The sequence below is a fragment of the Protobothrops mucrosquamatus genome, unplaced genomic scaffold (assembly GCF_001527695.2).
Source record: "Protobothrops mucrosquamatus isolate PMUCROS unplaced genomic scaffold, P.Mucros_1.0 scaffold5735, whole genome shotgun sequence".
Lineage (NCBI taxonomy): Eukaryota > Metazoa > Chordata > Lepidosauria > Squamata > Viperidae > Protobothrops > Protobothrops mucrosquamatus.
Window position 1 is genome coordinate 10,250 of NW_015391583.1, and position 7,380 is coordinate 17,629.

The following is a 7,380-nucleotide window of genomic DNA, read 5'->3' on the forward strand; positions in this document are numbered from 1 at the left end:
ACAGAATAGAAGACATTTTTTATGTTATTCAGATCAAGGATTTTATCAAGAACCCTAGAGATAAGCACCTGAGGCCATTAAAATTTCATCAGACTGTTTTATATTTTAAAAATTAATGTAGCAAAGGCCACTTTTTCATAACAGTGAGAGAATCTCATTTAGAATAGTGTAAGTAGGTTGTGGTCTACTAGAATACCTAATCTACAGATTTCATCTGAACATAAAAAAAATCTCAAGTAAAAGAAGTTTGGCCATGAAATCAGGTTTTTTGGGTTATAGGGTAGATAGCTGGCTGTTTTCTCCTTTGATAGAATAATCTTCTCAATAATCTTTTTTTTTTTTGTAAATTACTGCATTAAACAGGAGTTCAGCAAGATAAAGTTAGCAGATGCCCACCAACTAAAGAGCTAAATGTGCCTCTCACCCTATGCCAGTATTTTTAATTATGGTTTATTGATGAAAACTATGGTAGGCTAGATCACACAGATTAAGCAAACTACAGTTTACTAACTACAATAACCTCTCACAATACAGGTTAGCAAAAACAAACTATGTTCTCTCTTACAACTCATCTAACGACTTTAAGACATACTCTAGTGTCATTCCACAGCCTGACGTCCTCCAACTGTGTCAGGAGTGCAATTCCCATAAATCTCAAACACCAGGAAGGAAGTAAAGTGCACACAGACTGATCACCTGGAGTGCTTGTAACCTTCTTCTCATTCAAGAATCCTGGTAACAGCTTTCCCAACACTGTCGAGTTATCTATCTCTAAATGTCAAGAAAGATTCCACAGTGGTAAATACAAAGGCAAACATGTGTAGGAAACGGCACCCTATTACTACTTCACTGGACCCCGAAATGTTGCCAATATCTGGAGTGAGAACTGTCATATACTGAGGGGGGGAAACAGGAAATACTGTAACTAGAGTAAGTTTGCGGTTCAGGCACCCTTTAGAAGACAGAGTCATTGGGTTCAACGGGGCTTTTGCTGCAGAGGGTCAATGTTTTGGAATAAAGCAGCGAGTCTGATCGGGCACACAGCAAAAATACTCTTTTCATGGGGTAGGGGAGCGAAAATTTAACGGTAACTCACCCCCCCTTTTTAAAAACTTACTGGGTGGGTTAATTTGCGAGCGGCGCGCAAATCGCCTCCCGTTTTCAAATGGGGATTTCCTAAGTCAGGCAAGGAGCAAGAGATTGGCGGCGCTCCTTTCACACGGATCGCTGGCAGCTGAGATTGATCCCGGAGGACGGCAAAAGCACAAGCCTTACCTGGTTAAGCTGGCGTTGGTCGCTCCGACGTCCTGTTTCTGGCACCCGAGCTGGCGTGGCACAGAAATTCGCGGAGAAGAGGGTTGTTTTGTTCTCTCCGGGAGAAGGCGGGTCCCCAAGCAGCGCCCAGCCAGCCCGAAGAGGCTCGAAAGGGAGGGCCGCGTTGGGTTGAGGTTGACCCTTTCTTTTCCTTTTTTTTTGCACTCAACACCACAAACGGGCTGATGTCATCACAAGGGCCTCCGGTGTTTCCTGAAGCAATCGAAGCAGGCTGGCAAGCAATAAGGCGGGACTTGCTGCGTCTCCGGGAGCCGGACAAGACGGATCTTCAGAACGCAACTCTTTACTTGGTCCTAAAAAGAACTTTCCAGTGGACCTGAAAACTGATGACTTTCTTTTTTTTTTTTTTTATTAAAAGTTTTATAAAAATTACAATATAAACCCCCATACCCACCCCATACCCCCCCTCCCTCTCCCCCACTTCCCAGAGCTGAACACAGGGTTACAAATATAATAATCATAATCTAACTAACATTAACCAACTATTTAAATAACCAAGTCCATAATGCGCTTTAACTCCCTTTTAACATAAATTTAAACAAATTTAAATTAAACAATAATAATAAACAAATTAACAACCTAATTGTTAAACAATACAGTACTAATACTAAAAAAATAATAATATAATAATAATCTAAAATTTACTCATAAGCCAAACGGAACTTTTTAGTCCCATATTTATTCTGAATATAATCTATCCATCTTCTCCAGACCGAAGTGTATCTTTCTTGTGATTGATCCTTCAAATAAGCAGAAATCTTGGCCATTTCTGCTAAATTTGACACTTTAAGCATCCATTCTTCTATAGTAGGCAAGCAGTCCTTCTTCCAATATTGCCCTACTAATAATCTTGCAGCTGTTATCAAATTCAACATCAAATTTGAGCCTCACCCTGGGAAAACCTCCTTCATGATCAAGGTGTCTCCCCTGCCAGGTAAGTATAAAACTGATGACTTTCTTGAGTTGCTAAACTACAACTCCCTGCTGTTCTGGGTAGCGCACTTTTGCTGAAAAATCTGTCAACATTTGGAAAGCCCCCAATTCCCCAACCGACTTTTTAAACAACACAGGGACCTTGGCACTTTTGAAGACATTTTTTACAAACTTGGCAACTTTAAGATGTTTGGACTTCAACTCCCAGAATTCTCCATTAGCTTTCATTAATGGGTTGTGGAAGCTGTTGGAACCGAAGTACAAAATTTACAGTGACTTTCAACAAATGCTTCACAACCAAAGTGTAGGCATCTTTAGCAGCCATATTTCTGTAATAAATGCAAAATGAGGGATTTGAAATCTAGTTTATTTCATTGCATCTTTCTACATTTCATCATTTTAATTTTTTAGTTATCCCCATTGCTAAAATAGTGAAATGTTATCTTTATAAATAACTGTACACAGTGAATTACTTATTCATTTATAAATGTTAGATACCTTAATGATTGTATTGTTTACTATTGCTGTTTTTTTAAAGGAAGCAAAGAATTGATTCATGTGTTTAAAATGTTATTAGTTGATGAAGTAACATTTTCCTCCCACAGAGTAACAATCAGGGATAGTCAACCTTGGCTCTTTTATGACTCGTGGACTTCAACTCCCGGAATTCCTGAGCCAGCAATTCTGGGAGTTGAAGTCCACGAGTCATAAAAGAGCCAAGGTTGACTACCCCTGGAACTGATATCATAAAACACACAACCATTCTAATTTTGAATAAGAGCTCAGAATGCAGATGCCTCCTGCTGTTAAATTGCAATACTACACTCAGTTTTTGAAGGTCATTTAAGTACACAAAAATGTCATTTCTTCTAAAATCAGAAGTATTGTATATCATGGAGGAAACATCCAGATCAGATTTCAGATTTTAAATCCAAAACCAATTATTCTGAAGTAATTCCAAATTAAAATGCCAATACATAGCCTTATTCTAACCAAGGAGTGGGGTTCCCTAGAATTAGAATAAATGAGTTATTGGCAATGGTAGGTTGATTAAAAAAATAGCAGATGGCAAAATAAGTAAAACTGAGAGGCAAAATGTAAGTGAAGGTTGCTGTTGAAGATCTCTATTCCTTAAATGGTACTTCTCAGCTTTAAGCATTTCTTTCTCACAATGACTTCTAGTTACATTTCTGTATTTTCACGTGTGAGATTGTATGTGGTGATGCAGAAAATCTTTAATATTCCTTACTAGAAAGATCTGAATGTCTGATTTGTATTGATTTTGTAAAGTTTTATTACACAAGGTAGAATAAGAAAATAACAATCACATAATCACAATCAGCATTTAAAAGGAATATTGTTAAATATAAGTCATTACAAGATGCATAGGAAAGATGAACAAGTAAAAGAATGTATAATAAAATGGGTTAAACATTTTGGTTACAATGTACAAAGAGAACAATGGGAAACAATGTAGTTGAAAAGACTGAAATTTACATTGTGTTATAACCTGAAAGAGAACTTTTATAAAATGATGTATCATTGGTATATGTCACCAGCATATAGTCAGTGGTGGGATTCAAATATGTGAACATCCGGTTGTGGCTGCCACTTCCGGAAGTCCATTCTGGTCATGGGCAACAAAAAATTAGCTACCGGTTCTGCCGAAGTGGTGCGAACCACCTGAATCCCACCACTGCATATAGTCCTATATGTCTCCTCGTGGGGATCCTTAAAACAGTCAGGTTTTGGTCTGGAGAGGTTTTCTTTTTGTGTTTTCTCTTGCAGATTTACCAGAGATGCTGTCCATTAAAAATGAGGCTGAGCAACAAAATGCTGAGTAGGCAATTTGCCTTGGCAGAGATGGAGGCAGCTGTAGAAGTCACTACTGTACTGGAAATCCTGGAGATGTGAATGAGTCTAGACCAGTGTTTCTCAATCATGGCAACTTGAAGATGTGTGGACTTCAACTCTTAGAAGTTGTGGCCTGAGATTGGCTGGCAGAGAAACAAGCCAAGTGGGCTCTGCTGAAGGAACTGCTCTGGTATTGAGTCAGGTGAGAACTAGAGAAATTAGCCCCCATATAGGCTTTTCAATTGGAGGCCTTAAGGATACCTCATTTGGAGAGGGGGAGACCACAATATTATTGTAGGCAGGGGAGTGCATTTCTTTTTTATTTCTTTTTTCTCCCCCATCCTCAAAAGCAAGGAAATTTTTAAAAAGCCGTTCGAACATTGCAAATTCAGCAAAGGCTTGAAGGATTCTTTAAGAGTTTGCCTACTCTGTGGAATTCTGAAAGGAAAAACTAAGAAAAAAAAGAGAGTTTTAACAGAGACAGCTTTAACATTTAAAAGAACATTTGAGGTTGCTATCTCCATGGAAACTGTATTATACAGCAGCACTTAGGAGTGAAAGCAAATGGGAGTAATTTATAGCAGCATACAGGAAGTAACAGGTCAGAATGAATAGTGCTACAGTAGAAGAAGCCAAGTGCAGAAAATGTAAATAAATGTTCAGAAAGCCTGTTACTCAGGGGGAAAAAACAAGTCATTTGCTAAAGCAAAGCACCAAATCATTATTTTAATCATGCGTGCCATGGATGACAAAACTGATGCTGAAAGGAAACAAGGATAGCTATTAGCTGACCTGGAAATTTATACCATAGAACAGAGGTTTCCCACCTTTTGAGCATCAGGGACTGGTTCCATTGAGAGAGGTTTTTCCACAGACCGGAGGGGGTATAGGTTTGCATGCTGCTTGCATCCTGCAGATGGGGCTTCACTGGTTTGCATGGACCGCTTTCTGGCATGCGGTGGACCGCCTGGGGGTTGGCGACCCCTGCCATAGAAAGTTAAAATGAAACCAGCAAAACAGTTCATAACAGAAGTGACTGGCAATACCCAATGGCAATAATTGGGTATTGGTTCTGCTGAAACTAGTTAAAACACCATGTGAATTTAAGCAGCATTTCAGATATGCTAAACAACAGAGATCTAACTTATAATATACTGGAAGAAAAATCATTTGTTTTAGAGTGATAATTGTAGAGTAGCATAAAATATAATAAAGAAAACATGTTAGACTTATATGTTATGAAAACAAATGAATCAATGACAAATGACCTGTGATCAGCTGAGGAGGTGACACAGGATTAGAAAGCTAATAAGGATCTTTACCTATTAACAGATTTTATTGAAAAGCACACACTTTTGTGAACTGAAGACTTCTGATTTTTTATCACCATAGATTAATGTCGCTTTCCTATAAGTAGCATCATAGAAACCATTGAGGGTAAGTTGAAAAAGGTATTGGTTGATGTTGAGTCTGTGTTCACAGATAGCATCCCCACACATTAACATCCATATTTACATAAAGATAAGGCAGTATTACATGAAATGTTAGACCAGGGGTAGGCAACCTTGGCTCTTTTATGACTCGTGGACTTCAACTCCCAGAATTCCTGAGTCACCCAAGTTTTCATAAAGTATGTCCACCTCTGTAAGCCATACACAAAAAGTAGAGCCTGAGTTGATTTGGATGGAAGCCAGGGTTTTTTTTCTCTCCAAGAAACTAAATAGATCCCTGGCTGCTTGGTTCTAAAACAGGTCTTCAAACTTGGCCCTTTTATGACTTGTGGGCTTCAACTCCCAGAATTCCTCAGCCAGCATGCCTGGGAGTTGAAGTCCACAAGTCATAAAAGGACCAAGTTTGAAGACCTCTGTTCTAAAAGAATGAAACTGCCAGGATCAATGGCAATTTTAAAGTTATCATTAATTTACTATTACAGGATGAGCAATAGCCCCTTGCCTAGAACTGGAGACATTTGGATGTGAGGGCGATCTGGCTGCGACATCTGTCACCCCATTGATCGCCAGGGTTGATTTGGCTGATCTGGCTGGCTAGGCGGGTGTCCCTTTCCTCCCTCACCGCTCCATGTGCGTCCCTCCCGAAGCTGCGCGCTCGGTGGAAGAGGACGACCATCCCAGATAGAAGGAGTGTACCGATCTTTGGTCAAGGGTATACGATAGCTGCGCTCCCCTGCTAGAACCTCCGAACAAGCTCAAGGAGACATTTCTGCTAAGCCTAGCAAAGGCTTATACACAAATGGAAATGGAGGAATATTTTAAGGTGTTACCATAAATATTCACAGAAGTTTGCATTGTTAAAACAGCAGCTGCTTCAATGTAGTTTTGGCATTAATTCCATGGTGCTTCCAACACAAAATAGTACTCGACACGTTGTACTGTCATGCATATGTCTGTATAGGTAAACACTCTGAAAAATGGAGATTAGATGGAGACTCCTTTGTCATGTATTATCTCATAGATTCTGAGAATCTTCTTATTGCAGCTGAAATTATTAAAGAAAAAACAGGAGAGATCAAACACTTCCTAGAATGACTGAAATACAGTTTTATCAGGGCCATGATAAAATTACCATGAGCAAAGATTGTTTTGTGCGTTATTGTATCATCCAACATGAACACTACATGTTGGACATCTTGGATAAGTAAAGATGAAGGCTCTACCATTATAGTTTTGTTTGGTTGGTGGGAATTTTCTAGTTGGTTAACAACATGTCCAAAGGATGACACAAATCTCCCTCCCAGAAATGACATGTTTTGCCCTGGTGAAAAATTAATAAAAGTTCAACAGGATAATTATTAAAAGCACAATATTTTTAATTGTAGTGGATACATATTCAAAATTGCATACTTTCTATTTGAATACCATAATGCATGCAACAGCAAATAAAAGGCCAGCAATGTTGTTCTTAGACATTACCTTATATAACAGCTTAATTTTAGAATAGTATTCAAAACAAGTTGAACAATAATCTCATGTAGAAAAACTAAATTCTCCATTTTACAAACTGTATTAGCAAGAGGAATAATAGTGAACAATCAGAAAATTCAAAAAAAAGAACTGCACATTTTATAGCACAACGACTGCTCCAGATAAAACTTGGAAACAACATAATAATAGCTGAACAAAGATATTCAAAGAAAGAAACGTAACACTTTCAATTCTAATTTCTGAGTTTATAGTAATAATGCCTGTCCGAAGTAGACAAATACATAGTTGTTGCTTCACAGTGGTCAGTATATATGAA

The 7,380-nt window shown here is 38.5% G+C and overlaps 1 pseudogene; it reads right to left on the minus strand.

Moving 5' to 3' along the window:
• Window positions 1–2,144: 2,144 nt before the first annotated feature.
• On the minus strand, window positions 2,145–2,277 carry LOC114923646 (annotated as a pseudogene).
• Between the last annotated feature and the right edge of the window lie 5,103 nt (window positions 2,278–7,380).